At 40.9% G+C, this 17,041-nt stretch overlaps 1 pseudogene; it reads right to left on the reverse strand.

The window, feature by feature from the left end:
- Positions 1-1,127: 1,127 nt before the first annotated feature.
- On the reverse strand, positions 1,128-1,758 carry LOC114631649 (annotated as a pseudogene).
- Between the last annotated feature and the right edge of the window lie 15,283 nt (positions 1,759-17,041).

Genomic DNA, 17,041 nt, shown 5'->3' on the forward strand with positions numbered 1-17,041 from the left:
AAGGTTTTGTGGTTGGGTTGGTTCTCCCATCTCTCCATTGGAAGTCTTACCTGGGTACAGGAGGTAATGGTCCCAGGATCCATATCTTATATTGCTAGAAGTCTTAGCTAGGGTCACCCTCATACATTCCTGGGAGTTTCCATTGTCCTGAGGTTATAGGTATTGCCAACAAGCCCATTATATGTGGTGCTGAGCACTGTATTCAGGATTTAGGGCATTCTAGGTAAACTGTCTACCAATTGGGCTACAACTCTAGCTCCAAGAAGCTCTTCATCTTGTAGGTGAGATTACAAATTTAAATGTCTGTCTTAACAAAATGTTGGACTGGGTATTAGGTCTATCTTGTAGCTTACTGATACAAATTGGTATAGTTATGCTCTAATTGTATTTTGAGAGAAAAGTTTTATTTTAACAGGAAGGGTGATATGTAGGAGGATGTAAGGTGAGAGGAGTAAGGAGAGGAAGAGTAAGGAGAGGAGGAGGAGGAGAAGGAGAGGAGGAGCTAGGAGATGGGGGGTGGGGAGAACATGGAGGCGGATGTTCAAGTGTCTCCGCCAGTCAAAGATAGTATATCTAGGTTGGGTATTGGGTTACACTTCTGATGGTATGGGCATCTTGCTATTGAGCATTACCAAACTTATAAAGCCTTTGATTAACATTTTTAAAAAGTTACTAATAAAAAAAAGGATGAGGAGGGAGGGTGATGGAATACATGTGACAGGAAATTAGATGAGGAAACTAGCTGGAGGAAGAAAGGGAAGGGGCAGAGGGAAACAAATCAGAACTCTGACACATGTATGAGGATGCTGTAATAAAACCCAGTACTTTGTATGTTAACTTAAAATACTAATAAAGGGAAAAAGCAAGAAGGAGGAGGGGGGATAGGATAGGGGGTTTCTGGGGGAGGGATGGGGAAAGGGGATGACATTTGAAATGTAAATAAATAAAATATCCAATAACAATCTTAGTCTGTCTTTTACTTTTCCAACTTTTTATTTAGAAAATCAAATCCAAGTTCTGGTGCCCTCTCCCCAACTTCCTCCCCTACACAGCCATAATTTAAATAACTTAGAGACAGAGTTGGAAGGGACAGAACATAAGGGAGGAAAGGAGAGAGAAGAGCCCCACTACAGTTGCCTCAGTGCCCATTTTTTGTCCAACTTTTTCTTGGCTGCCAGCTTCTTATCTCGCTCACCTGCATATTTCTTGGCCATGGGACCCTTAGCTCCTCCGAGGACCCCTGGGATCATAGAGTCAGTGGAGGAGGCTGAAGCCCCACTGGGCAGGTCCCCAGGTAGCCTCAACCCTTCTGCTGCTGCTGCTACATGCACCCCATGGATTTCTGTGAGCAGATGGGCCCGGGCAGCATACTCCAAAAGCAGGCGGCCGGTCTCCTCATTGAGTGCAGACTCTGGGTTAGGGTGGATCAGCAGGCACTTGATGGTCAGCAGCACACGCCATATGCCCAACTCCAGTCCCTCTTGAGCACGTTGACACAGATCTCACCGTTGGGGCCCACATTTGGGTGGAAGATTTTAGTCAGGAAGTATCCCTTGGGTGGGCAGGCAGGGAAGTCATTTCCCCGGTAGGAACTTCATACAGAACATAGAGAGTCCCTTCAGGACCCTTGATGGTAACCTGCAGGTCCTCCTCATTGGGGAAGACTTTAATGCCATCAAGTGGGTCTGCTGTCAGTGTTGTCACCTCCTTGTACACTAGGCAGATGTGGGGAGGCAGATTCTCTACATTAGAGTTCATGACTTCAGCTGGCTGAGGACAGTTCCCCCCGGCCCCCTCCTGCACTCCTCGGACCACTGGCCAGGGTGGGTGTGTGTATGTGGGGGGTGACAACTGCTGGCCGCTGGGGCGCTAGTGACACCCCGAGGCCCCTCTCCACTCCCCGCTAACTCTGATGCTACTACAGAATGCTTGCAATGTTACATCTGCCAGTCTATACTGAGCCCAAATGTCTATCTTTTAAATGATACATGTGAAAATAGGATAAAATAAAATAAAATTCCACTTGTAGCCCTACCAATCAGCAGTGTCCTTTGCTCAGGAGTTCATCTCTCTGTCTTGGTATTGTCTTATTTCCACATGAGACTATCAGGCTGAATATTTTACACAATTTTTCTTTTCCCATTGTCATCACAGCCGTAGGCATCTAATGTATTGTCCAGCACACAGTATTCACTATGTTTGAGAGAATGACTACTAGTAACTATCAACTAGTATTCAATGGGTCAACATCCATTCGAAACTCATTTCATGCATTAACTAATTTATTTCTACAACACAGTAACTCTTATAAATATAGTTTTATCATACCTTAATTTTTAATAGATTTGAATTTTTCTGTTTTAAATTTCATACAATGACCTATGATCATATCTACACCTTATCCCCCACAACTTCCACATAAGCCCTCCAACACACCTATTCCCAACTTCGTATCTATTTTTATAACTCACTTAGTCCAATTAGTGATGCCCATATATCAGTATGTACATGGATATAGGGCCATCCACTGACGTATGGGAAAGCCACCAATGGCCATATTCTCAATAAAGAATGGTTTTCCCCTGCACTCTAGCAATGATCCACTATCAAGAGGGCCTCAGTGTGTGGTGGGGCCTAGGGGTGATCTACCACGTCTATAATGGAACTTTGGCTGGCTTCATCTTGTGTAGGTATCATGCAGGTAAAAATTCTTCCTAAGGTTAAATCTGTGGATGTGTCACAGGCATCTCAAACCGAACATGCTTAAAACTGGGTTCCTGAATTCCTGCATGTCCTTCAGCAGGATCTAGTGAGGTGAGTCCTTCGCATCCTCCCTTCCACATATCCTTCTCAGTTCCCCGGATTTAGCACAGGTCCACATTCAGTGACCCAGTCTAGTCTGGCCACCCTTGCCTGCAACATAATAAACTTCTAGGCTTCTACCAGGACCTGTGCTACCTGCCCTTGACCTTCCACACTCCATTTGACCTCTTCACCCAGTCTGCACATCCTTCATCAAGGCCTAGGAAGGTGAATCTGTCTGATCTTCACCTCCATATACCCCCCAAACTCCAAGCCTGGACCGGGGCATACATCCTGCATACTAGGTGTCCACTGTTGGGAGCCATTTTTGCCACTTCTCTGAAGCAGAGGAAAAAAAGAGAGAAAGTCTGTCTGCCAGGCAGAGTCACGGCAGGTCAAGGTCTGTTGGCAGATTTCCCAGCCTGCTGTGGTATGGAACAATAAAAGGAGGTGCACTTGAGATTCAAGGCTAAGGGCTGAAGATTCTGTTGACCTTGGTGGACAGTACAGAGAAGTTTCTGGGATGGGAACAAATGTCTTGTGTACATTTTAGCAAAATTGTTTCTGTTAGCTTGTGGCTTTGCTTCCCACGGTAATGTAGTATAAGAAGGCTATGAGAAATACACTTGCTGCTAGCTGGTATTCACCAGTGGCCCTTCCATGTCTGTCTCTTGGATCTCTTTTCTATCTTTCCTATAATAAGCCTTGCTTCCCCCCCCCCCAGAAGACTGTTCGACTTCGTACTGACTGGACCTGTACAGTCCACCAGACTTCATTTTACCTAACCCATATCTAACCTCTCTCTACATTTCCTCTCTTCTACTCCAACCTGCTCTGTCCATACTAGACACAAAATTAACAAAAATTCCACTGGTAGTCTGTTCCTAGCCTTTCTAAATTCTGGTAGCTCTCTCTCTCATTTCAGGCATGACATATTTCGTGTCCTTTCAATACATTTCACATAGGTCAGGCTCATTTAGAGTCTTTTTTAACTGCTTGCAGTCAATGGACTCTAACTAATTGAATCAAACTCGGTGATGCTACCAGCTCCCTTTACCAGTAGCTTAGGTTAAACAGTGAACCTATATGCTTCTATGTATTAAATCAGAAAGTTCAGCGTGGGTTCAACTTCCTAAATCTTTTTATACTGTCTCCCTATTCGTACTGTTGCTGTCTTGACTTGGGCCCTTATTTCAGCTTAATTATAGCAAAAGTACCTAAATTTATCTCATTATCTCTAGAGTAATCCCTTCCAACACACACCCTCCTGAATCTACACCTCATCATTTCTGAAAACCCAGTCAGACCATGTGATCCCACCATGTGACACCTTTCAGTGGCTCCGCCTACCAACTAAATTTAGCACAGATGGGAATTTATGGTGAAATTTCTACCTGCCATTCTCTTCTTTGACATTAAATGCAAAATAAAAGTCCAATATAACGGAGCATGCCTGTAAAGCTAGTACTCAGGTGGAGTGTTACTCAGCTGTGAAAAACAATGACAGTAGGAAATCTGCAGGCAAATGGAAGGAAGCAAGATATTTTTCTTAAAATATACTTTTATTTTCATTTGTGTAGAGATGTGGGTGTGGGTGGGGGTGTGGTGGGGTGGGGGTGAGTGGGGATGGGTACCTGCAGAAACCAGAAGAGCATTTCAGTTTCTGGGACCTGGGGGAGTTACAGGTGGTTGTCAGCTACTTAACATGATGCGAGGAACCAAACTAGGGTTCTCTGGAAGAACATCAAGAGCTCTTAACTGCTGAGCCAGCTCTCAAACTCGCCTTTAAAAATATTTGCAATTAGCTTTCAGAATAGGTTTCCATATGTCTTCTTACATCTTTAGTTTGGGTTAGCCTTTCTTCTCCTGTATCTCCCATCCATTTCTCAGGTTCAGCCTTATCAGCCAGTATTCCTCCCATCCACCGTCATTTTACATGCATCCTAAGACACCCTCTTCTTGGCTCCTCTCTTGCTTCATGGTCTCTACAGACATTCCAAGTTAAATACAAAAACAAATTTGAAGCTATGATCCACACATGTAAGGCAGAAGATGAGCTATTTTTCTTTCCGGGGTTGTTATCTCATGTAGTATAACCTTTTCCAGTTCCTTCTATTTTCCTTCAAATTCCCTAATTTCATTTTTCTTCAGTGCTAAATAGAATCCACTGTGTCAATGGGCTTACATTTTCACTATCTCTTTTGTTTTTTAACCTTGAATTTGCTATGTATCCCATGCAAGCCCTGAACTTGCCATTCTCTTGTCTCAGCCTCCCAACTGTTAGGATGGCAGGTATGCACCATCAAAACAAAATTAAACATTTTATTCTAAGAGCAGGAGCTAGTAATTTACCCATCATCCCTCATCTCTGCCTTCCACCTTCTATTCTTTGATGTGTATATTTCCTGGGCTACCTTGCTAACTGTATTTCCTGTTGTTAAGATCTGCCAATAAGAAGCAATGGCAGGAGATCAGAAGGCAGGAGAGGCAGAAGGGTCCACCTAGTTGCAGCCAGCAGAGGAGAGCAGCATGCTGTTCCCTGAGATCCACTGGCAGGCCTATAGGCCCACTGCCACCCCAAGGCATCCTGCTGGCATCAGGAACATTCAGTTAACACCAGGAACAACTATATGGCTGAAGACCATAAGAAGAGAATCAACAAGAGCCAGGGCAATATGGCACCACCAGAGCCCAGCTATTCTACTACAGCAAGCCCTGGATAGCCAATGAAACTGAAACACAAGAGAGGATCTTTAATTCAGTCTTATAAAGATGATAGAGGTCTTTGAAGAGGAAATGAATAAATCCCTTAAAGAAGTACAGGAAAATGCAATTAAACAGGAGAAGGAAATAAATAAAACTATGTCAAGTCCTGAAAGTGGAAATAGAAGCAATAAAGAAAACACAAACTGAGGAAATTCTGGAGATGGAAAACCTAGGGAAGAGAACAGGAACAACAGATGCAAGCATCACCAACAGAATACAGGAGATGGAAGAAAGAATCTCAGGCATAGAACATACAATAGAAGAAACTGATTCATCAGTCAAAGAAAATGTTAAACGTAAAATGTTCCTGACACAACACATCCAAGAAATCTGTGATACAATGAAAATATCAAACCTAAGAATGATGGGAATAGAAGAAGGTGAAGATTCTGATGTACAGGACCCAGAAAATACTTTCAACAAAGCTTAAAAGATTTCACCAACTTAAAGATATGCCTAGAAACATACAAGAAGCTTACAGAATACAAAATATATTGGATTAAAACTGAACAGAAAATCCTTCCACCACATAATAATCAAAAGACTAATGAACAGAACAAAGAAAGAACATTAAAAGCTACAAGGGAAAGGGGGCAAGGGAAATATAAAGACAGACTTATCACAATTATACCTGACATCTCAACAAAGAATCTAAAAGCCAGAAGGGCATGTGCAGATGTCTTGCAGACTCTAAGAGACCACAGATGTCAACCCAGACTCCTATACCCAGCAAAACTTTTAATCAACATAGATGGAGAAAACAAGATATTTCATGACAAAACCAAATTCAAACAAATCTATCCCCACAGCAGCTAACTATACCCAAGAAAACGGGAAATAAAAAACCCCACACCAGCAAATTAAAGGAAGGGAAGTACACTGTGATGGTTTGAATATGCTTGGACAAGGGAGTGCCACTATTAGGAGGTGTGGCCTTGTTGGAGTAGGCAGGGCCTTGTTTCAGGAAGTGTGCCACAGTGGGTGTGGGCAATGCGATCCTCCTCATGACTGCCTGGAAGAGGGTCTTCTAGTGGCCTTCAGGTGAAGATGTAAAACTCTCAGCTCCTGCTCCTTCTGCACCATGCCTGCCTGGACACTGCCATGCTAGCACCTTAATGATAATAGACTGAACCTCTGAACCTGTAAGCCAGCTCCAATTAAATGTTGTCCTTATAAGAGTTGCCTTGGTCATGGTATCTGTTCACAGCTACAAAACCCTAACTAAGACAGATCACCAGATCTCTCTCTCTCTCTCTCTCTCTCTCTCTCTCTCTCTGTCTCTGTCTCTGTCTCTGTCTCTGTCTCTCTCTGTCTCATACACACACACACACACACACACCACCACCACCACCACCAACACCACCACCACCACCAACAACAACAACAAAATAACAGGAATTAAGAATCACTGGTCATTCATATCTCTCAACATTGTTGGACTCAATTCCCCAATAAAGACACAGGCTAACAGAATAGATACAAAAACAGTATCCATCATTCTGCTGCATACAAGAAACATATCTCAGAAACAAAGATAGACATTACCTCAGAGTAAAGGGCTGGAAAAAGGTTTTCCAAGCAAATGGATCCAAGAAGTAAGCTGAAGTAGCCATTCTAATACCTAATACAATAGAATTTCAATAAAAATTAATCAAAAGAGACAGGGAAGGACACTTCTTAGAGGAAAAACCCAGCAAGATGACATGTCAATTCTGAATTGCCCCCAATTGCAAGAACATACACATTCATAAAACAAACAGTACAGATTTAACTGCACATTGAACCCCATGCATTAACAGTAGTAGACTTAAACATCACACTCTGATCAATGGACAGGCCATTGAGACAGAAACTAAACTGACATAATGAAACTAACAGGTTATGGATCAAATGGACCTAACAGATATCTATAGAACATTTCACCCAAACACAAAAGAATATATCTTCTTCTCAGCACCTCATGGAACCTTCTATATTGGTAGGATAAAAACAGTAAAAATGACCATTTTACCAAAAGCAATCTACATATTCAATACAATTAGCATCAAGATTCCATCCAACACAATTCTTTGCAGACCTTAAAAGAGCATTTTCAAATTCATATGGAAAAACAAAAACCCAGGACAGCTAAAACAATCCTGCACAATAAAAGAACTTCTGGAGGTATCACCATCCCTGATTTCAAGCTGTACAGATGATTGTGAGCCAAGATGCTGGGAATTGAACCCAGGTCCTCTACAAAGGCATCAAGTGTTCTTGAGCCAATCTCTCTAGCCACTAGGTATCCCAATTTTTAAGAAATAAAGTTCTGAAAATTGTACTAATAAAAAATTCTTGAGAATTAAAGACAAAAAAGTTTTATGTCTGTAAAATTTGGTGTTAATTTTATGAATAATGAACAAACATAAAAAGTATACTGGTAGATTTTAGATCCTTGGATCAAATTTTTGTTATGGAAATGCCTTTTCTAGTTTTAAACCTCTTTGAGTGCAATGCCAGAGGCTTTCCTTTTATAAGCCTGCCAACACACTAAAGAGCTTGCATGTGGTAATTGCAGAGATGATTGATAATCAAAATTGGCTTTGCTAAAATTTCTAAGCACATTGAAGAAAAAGGCATGGAGTCTCATATTATCCCAGTCTCATATCACCCACAGTAAACAGTGGGATTAAGAAGGTCGACTAGAGCTTCAAATTCTATCGTAACATTTTGGTAAGAAGTTTGCAATTATAAGGATTTCAATTTTACTCTCCTCAATTTGGTATTAAATATAGTACAATGAATGATTTGTGCTTCTGTGGGAGGTAGAGTCAGAAGTAACACACTATTTAAGAAAAATATCCTTCCCATGAAGGCTGGATTCCGTGGGGGGGGAGTTCGAGGATGGGGAGGTGGGAGTGGGAGTGTAGGTAGGGGCACATCTGCAGAGAAGCAGGAGGAGGGGCGATGGGATAGGGGTTTCCTGGGCGGGGGGCGGGGAAATGGGGTAAGGGGATAACATCTGAAATGTAAATAAAATATCCAATAAAAAAAGAAAGGTATCCCATTTAACAAAAAATAGTTGTGTTGGTCATTTTTTTGAGACTAGGGGAAATGAAGATCATATAGGATTTTTAATATTCTTTTTACAGATGTAGAAGAAAAATGTTGATGCAATTTTTAAAAATCTAAACAAATGGATGAATATGTGCATTGCCTAGAAAATTCGTGTAATGTGTCAATTTTATCCAAACTGACCACAATCTCAATTAAAATGACAGATCTGTTGTGGAAAAATCAAGATGATTTGCTTATTTTAATCATCCTACATTTCATACGTATTATCAAATATTACATTATATCTTATAAATATAAAAATGATGTTTTTCCCGATGGGGGAAAATAGTTCTAAATGCACACAGAGATGCAAAGATTCTAGAACCAAAACAATTCTGAAGCAACAACAAAGCTGGAGCTTGTGCTAACACAACAGCAATTGTGGTGGTGTGGTATTTGTGCCAGGATCACTCAGAAGACCAATGGAAGAGGAAGAGAGCACAGAAACAAAACAACCTCTATCCTTTGGTCAGGTGACAATGAGGGTACCATAAAACTTAATGGGAAAGGTCAGCCTTACAATAAATACAGAGTGCCCACTGGACATCTATGTAGAAGAAAAACCAAACTATCTCAACACATACAAAATTAATTTGAAATGGATAACAAATCCTTAATGTAGTACAGTCATCTACAAATTTTTTGTGTCAAAGGCCAGATAGTAAATATTTTAGGCTTTGTGGACCATATTATTTATCTCTGCTATAGCACATTGGTTACAGTGTGAAAGCAGTCATAGATAATATGGAAATGAAGAAACATAAAAACATGGTAACCAAATATTATATAGGCCAGATATGGCTTTCAGACTGCAATGCTTTACTCTTGCTCTACAGATCCACATAGGATCCACTTTCTTATTCTTAGGAACAGGCAAAGATTTCTCCATGTAAGAAATTAAGAGAATTGACCTCATAAAATGGATGAATTAAAACATCATTAAAATTAAGAATGTCCTGTCAGGTTTGGTAGTTCATACCAATACTTAGGAGACAGAAACAGGACAATGTGTGTGAAGCCAGAGTAACATGCTGTCTCCAAAACACAAAATACAACAATAATTTACAACTTCTAATCAAAGTTCGTATTAAAAATATGAAAACAACATGGTCATTCATGCCTTTAAATCAAACACTCAGGAGGCAGAGACATATGGTTCTTTGTGAGTTCAAAGCCAGCCTGGTCAGTGAGTTCAAGGACAGAGCTACAGAGACCCTGTCTCAAAAAAAAAAAAAGAAAAAGAAAAGAGAGAAAGAAAGAAAGAAAGAAAGAAAGAAAGAAAGAAAGAAAGAAAGAAAGAAAGTGAAGCCTGAGGAAGACACAAGACATGACATTGACTTTTTTCTTCCACTTGCATGCATACACACACAGACACACAGACACACAGACACACAGACACACACACACACACACACAGACACACACACACACATTTGCCTTACACAGACATGTGCACAATATACTCTTAAAAGCTTTTAGGCTTTTTTTATTGGATATTTTATGTATTTACATTTTAAATGTTATCCCCTTTCTGGGTTTCCCCTCTGGAACCCCCCATCCCATCCCCTCTTCTCCTGCTTCTATGAGGGTGTTTCCTACCTACCTACCCACCCACTCCCACCTCCCTGCTCTGGAATTCCCATACACTGGGGCATCGAGCCTTCACAGGACCAAGGGCCTCTGCTCCCACTGATGCCCAACAAGGCCATCCTCTGCTACATATGTGGCTGGAGCCATGGGTCCCTCTATGTGTACTTTTTGATTGGTGGTTTAGTTCCTGGGAGCTCTGGGGGTCTGGTTGGTTGATATTGTTGCTCTTCCTATGGGGTTGTAAACCCCTTCCACTCCTTCAGTCCTTTCCCTAACTCCTCCATTGGGGACCCTGTGCTCAGTCCAATGGTTGGCTCTGTATTTGTCAGGCTCTGGCAGAGCCTCTCAGGAGACAGCTATATCAGGCCTCTTAAAGCTTTTAAAAGTGGTATGTGATAGCATCCTATGTCCATCATAGTGGTTAAAATGAAACATAGGTACCCTCATTGTCACCTGACCAACAGATAGAGTTGTTTTGTTTCTGTGTTCTCTATGCTGTTCCATTGGTCTTCTGGACGACCCTGGAACAAATACCACACCACTGCAATTGCTGTAGTGTTAGGACAAGTCTCTGATAGTGCGAGCCCTCTGGCTTTGTTGTCATTTCAGATCTCTTTTTGCCTCTCCCAGGAACGTTGCTGTAGAACACAGAGTTACTAAGACTGTCATACATTTCTGTTAGGAGTAAGCCTGCAGTTTTTACTGAAGTTAATCACACATCTATTCTATAACCAGAGAATCTCACCTTTTGCCTTAACATGGGTGCTCATGTTCCCTGATAAATACAAGGTTACTCATAGCATTTTTTGTTCATGACTCAGAAACCAGAAAGCCAAATGTTGTCTAGAATTGATAAAGCCAACTGTGGTAAATTCACACAGTTAGATCAGTGCACAGCTTTAAAAACAAACAGAACTAGAAATATGCACAGCGAGTAAATCTTAACTATACAAGTACACAGTTTGATTTCACTAAAGACAGGCACACTAAAATATCTGTGTTGGGGGCTTCAGAGATGGCTCACCTTTTAAGAGCACTGGCTGCTCTCGCTAGCACCAACATAGGACCTCACACCTGTAACTCCAGTTCCAGGGGATCTTATATGCTCCTCTGATCCCTGTAGTGCTACATGTACACAGTGCACTTACACACAGCAGGCAGACATATATATGCATTCAATTAAAAATACATTAATAAAATAAAACATCTGTATTGACAGATCATAAAATGGTGCCCCCCTTAGATTACTGGTTGGAAGGAGAAATTAAGTCTTCTGATGTTCTAGAAATGGCCTGCATCTTTGTCTGAGTGCTGAGTGATTGTGCACAGGTATGTCTTTGCCTGCGCACATGTATTAGTATGGATATAAATGAAGTGTCCTGTACTTACCATCTGTGAACTTTAGTGTGTGAGATAAAACTATCCGAGAAAGAGAAAAGATGTTATCAATTTAAGGAGAATACGATATCATCATGCCAGGATTTAAATAATAAATTATGGCTTCTCCCTCTACTTGACAGTTGTAAAAAGAGCAAATATTCATTTATAAAAAGTTTCTGCTCTGAATTTGGTATCTAAGTAAGATACAGTGAGAATTCTGTTCCTATTTCTAAATTTTATGACTAGGTCATACACTCCTGACCTGTTCTTCAGACTTGCTCTGGCAGAATTCAGTATTCTGCATTTTGGCAGATTATCAGTATGAAGACCATTCCACCCTCACCATCGTCTGGTTTTACACTCACCTAGAGGTACTCATACCCAGCGTGCCTTTGAGCAGCCATTCTAATCACAGTAACTGTAGGGAACCTCAGAGTCATCTCAAGACACCTCAAGAGCAAATTTTTGGCACAAAGAAGAATTATTTGCCCCAGAGGGACAGAGGGCAGGGGGAACGGAAAAATACAGGAAATAAAGGGAGAAGGGGAAGGGAACAAAGGAAAGAGGGGAAGTGGGACAAGGAACAGAGGGAAGGGGTACTTGTCCTAGAGGCGAAAGGACTGCTTCTGGATAGAGAGGAGACAGATGTGGCACACAGGAAAATGGCAGTTTATAAAGGTAAAGGGGGAATCCCCATGCTAGGATGGGGTGTCTAATTTTGATTTGACATATTAATTGAGGCAGTCACAAGTGGGGTTTTAATTGCTGGACTTCAATATTTTGATAGCTGAACCTTGGCAGTCAGCCTCAGGAGGAAGACGTGGCCAGATAAGGAAACAGACCTTGAGGGCTAGCTTCAGGAAGGTAATCTAAAGGTTCTTCCGCAAGGCAGAGGAAATCAGGGAGAAGGGAAAGGCCTGCCAGAGCCATGTTTGTCATGCTTGAGCTGGCTGGAGTCCCTCCAAAAAGTAATAGGCAAGAAAATCTCTGAAGTGTTCAAAGGAACGAATGTCGTTTTGTGTGTGTGTGTGTGTGTGTGTGTGTGTGTGAGAGAGAGAGAGAGAGAGAGAGAGAGAGAGAGAGGAGCAAACATATCTTTATAGGTAATAAAATTATAACCCTGGCCTGGGATGGAGTACACTCCTTTAGTCCTAGTTCTAGCCAGACTGGACTACACAGTGAGTTCTGGGCCAGCCAATGCTACATAGCAAGAGTCTTGTTTCAACTCCCCAAAGAAATTATAATCCTAAGACCTTCTCTTTATTCATTAGCAGTATTTGGCCTTTATATTTTTCCTGGAGCATGTACTCAATTATAGGTGAGGGAAGCACACAGTGCTTATAGCATCAGTATCAAAAGTAGTCATTTTCTGCTTCAATAAGTGTTTTATGTGTGTGGCTGTCGAGGGAGAGGGCAACCTCAGGAATCATCTTTAGGAACATCATCCATCTCTTTTGAGAGTCTCTCATAGGCCTAGAGCTCACCAGGGAGTCAGGGACCTTCTTGTCCCCTCCGCCTCAGTGTTAGTCATCACTCCTGACATTTTTACGTAGATCCTTATGCTTAAAGGTAAGTGTTCTACTAAAGCCATGCCCCTCAGCCTAGGAAGAGGGGTTAGGGTCCTTGCAGGCTTTACAGCTGGCAGGTAAATGATCCAGGAGTCTTCTACACTTTTTTACCCAGAGTTTTCAAATATATTTTCTTTGAAGGAAGTTTTGCTGTGTTTCAACTGTTTTCCACCAGGATTTGCCACAGGGTTACAATTTACAATGTTTGAATTATGTAAAGCACTTGGTTTTAATTCTCCATGTGAGGAAGTGGTAGCCAGGAATGGCATTAACTTAGTAACGTTAAAGTGTTAAATAGAAAAGAAATTCAATTTTCTTTGCACTTGTATGATTTATCATGGCATGACTCATCCTTACAATATATATTCCCCCTATTACAAGATTAGCTTTGTATGATACTACTAGTCTTTAAAAGGAGGTATTTTTCTGAAGAAAATGCATGAAGTAGTTTGCAATGTCATATGATTGTATTCTGAACAAGGTATAATAAAAAGTGGAGAATCTGTGTCACAGATGTGAAAAGGCTAGATTTGACTCCATTATGAATGACTATGACAGTTTCTTCGTCTTTCAAAGCTCATCATTTCTTCACCTGTGAAATGAAACTATTAGCATAATGGCTGCCATACTGAAGAAATGAAATCAGCCATATAAAATCTTAAACTATGAAATGGATATGGCACTATTCTTTAAATTACAGTAAAATTAGAGGTTACAAAGATTTAGATTCTGGTTTTAAAAAATACTGTAGTCAAAAGCTCATTATAAAAACTTTCATAATGATGGTAATAAAAAATGTGCACTTTAATGGGAAAAGGGTATTTTTCAAGTTCCATGGAATAAAATGCTTTATTATTGTGAAGATGAGTGTGAATGAGTTTTGGAAGAAAGAATCCAGAGAAATGAGAGATTATCATTATGCCTTTAGGCTCTCTGCCATTTGTAAAAGCCTAAGATGGGAACCAATGATATTCTTCCACTATAAAGAAAATGAGAAGAAAACAACATCAACTGTGAAACACTCTTGCCATAAGATTCAATTGCCTTTAATTGAAACTGAAAGGGGGTGGCAGACCATGTTAAATAATACCATGGAAACTGAATCAGAAAAGCTACACTGTGGGAAACTCAAGAGGAGAATCAACCAGTTTCTTCAACAAATGAATTGTAGAATAAAAAAGGAGAAAAGAAGGGCTTTGGATGAACCTCTGTTAATGGGTGCTTGTCTAAACTGCATGAAGCCTTGGGTTCCATCTGCAATACCACAGAAACCACATGACTAGTGAGCTCAATATTTAGAAGGCAGAGGTAGCATGGTAAGAAGTTCCAGGTCATATCTAGATACATAATTACAACACATTGTATATATGCATGAAAATGTTAAAATAATGAAACTTTAGTGTCATTTTAGCCTATCCTACTTCTATTTTCTACTCTTCAGCTCTGCGAAAGTCTTTTTATAAATTTACAGGGCACATTTATGAAGGAAAGCATAGGTGTGGTAGACATATGAGGAGGAAGAATGGAGTTGGTGTTCTTCCAAGCCCCAGTCCCAGACAACTGCTACTGTTGCATATGTCTCGATGGTTTCCTGGCAAACACTACTTAAAAGGCTGGATGTATCTGAGTGATTCAGGCCTAATGCAGTATAAAACTTGTCCTCTAGGGGGAGCATTTGTCAAAAACAAATACTCGAAGCTTTTTTTTTTTTTGCATATTGATTATGATATATTTCAAATAAATACATTTAAGTCAGTGAGTGCATAGTAATCAGTGCTTATAATCCTGGAACTATGTGGCAAAAGAATTTTAAGTTAAAATTGGGCAACAGCAATGTGAGAACTATCAAATAAACAAATTAAATACAAAAAAATTAAGGAAGAAAGTCAAATCGATAAGCTAGATTTAATAAAATACTAAATTCTTACATGTGATTCCATCTAAGCTTTTTTAATATCCAATCAATTCTGTTATACAGTACATTTAAAACATATTAATATCACTTGAATATGGTGATTAATATATAGGACACAAAATGTCTTTTGAAATTTAAAACTGTGAATCAAAATATTTTCTGATTACTCAAGCTTGTAAATGTAGAAATAATCCTGCATAAAATAAACAAATTGCTAGATTAACATAACCCATCACTGGTCAAAAAATATTTTTTTTCTTTTTTTTTTTTATTGGATGATTTATTTACATTTCCTATGTTGTCCCCTTACCCCATCCCCCACCACCCCCTCGGAACCCCCAATCCCCTCGCCCCTCCTCCTTCTTCTCTGTGGATGCAACCTCTATCTACACCCCCCCACTCCCACCTCCCCACCCTCAAAATTCCCACCCCCTGGGGCATCCAGCCTTCATGAGGTCAAGGTTCTCTTCTTCCACCTATGCTCAGCAGGGCCCTCCACTTTTACATATTCATCTGAAGCCCTGGATCCCCCCCTAAGTGCTCCCAGGCTGGTGGTTTAGACCCTGGGAGCTGTGGTTGGTTGGTATTGTTGCTCTCCTCATGGTGCCACAAACCCTTTCAGCTCCTTCAGTCTTCACTCTAACTCCTCTATTGAGAACCCCATGATCAGTTCAATGGCTAGTTGTGAGCATCTGCCTCTGAATATGTCTGACTCTTGAAGGCCTCTGAGGAGATATCCATATCAGGCTCTTATCAGCATGCACTTCCTGTCTTCCACATCAGCATCTACCTTTGGTGATTGCACATGGGATAGACACTCAGGTGGGGTGGTCTTGAGACGGCCCCTCCTTCAGTTTCTGTCCCTCACTTTGTCTCCATATTTGCTCCCTTGAGTATTTTGTTGCTCCTTCTAAGAAGGACCGAATCACCCTCACTTGGTCTTCCTTCTTTATAAGCTTTTTAACTAAGGCAAAAGAAGCCTTAAGATACACAACAGATTTTAAAGGGTTGGGGGTGGGGAGGAAGAAAAATTGAAGTGATATATACTCATTTTTAAAAGATCCTGAAACTGGACATGGTAGTGCATACCTTTAATGCCAGCACATGGAAGGAGAGGCAGACAGATTTCTTGTGTTTCAAGTCTGCATAGTCTGAGGTTTTCAGGCCAGCCAGAGTTACACAGTGACACCCTGTCTCAAAAACAGCAATAACAAAAAAGTCTCACATTTTCCAGAGAACCCTGAAGGACATATACATGCAGATGACTTTGGGTCTACCCCAAAAAATGCCAGAGAAAGCCCCCCTACTCTTAGCTGTCTAATCTTGAGCTTCTCCACAAGATGTAAGGCAGCCTCGTCAGTGGCAGGGCTAGGGGCCAAACATGTACCTCAGTGCTCCTCCACCCACAGTAGATTTATTGGTTCCAGGCATTTAGGAAACATTGTCCAATCCTGAGTTGACACCCAAACTAACCAACTAGACTATTCAGTGGCCACACATGACAAAAAAAAAATACAAATGCTAAAGACTGGTTGAGGAAAGTAACGAAACAAGCAACTACATTCTAAAGAAGCAGAAACAACATCCACAGTGGGGAAGGATATTATTTCTAGAACTGCTAAGACAGATTATTCAAATGTCTATCCACTGCTGTAGACAAGCGATAAAGTCCTTGACTAGCTTGTGAGAGACCCTGGGTTCTACCCCTGGCACTAAAAACCAAGACGAACCAAAATGCTGGGTGTGGCATGCCTACATCACAGCCTCAGGAGGATCATGAGTTCCAAGGCAGCCTGGGCCACAGAGAAAGTTGCAAACTAGCCTGAGCTACAAAGTAAGACCTTATCTCGAAAAACAAAAATTGGAACGAGGTCCACTTTTTAATAAAAAAAAATGTTGGGGCAATAAACAAGAATGCATGATC

This window comes from Grammomys surdaster, unplaced genomic scaffold (genome assembly GCF_004785775.1).
Source record: "Grammomys surdaster isolate TR1022 unplaced genomic scaffold, NIH_TR_1.0 61, whole genome shotgun sequence".
Classification (NCBI taxonomy): domain Eukaryota; kingdom Metazoa; phylum Chordata; class Mammalia; order Rodentia; family Muridae; genus Grammomys; species Grammomys surdaster.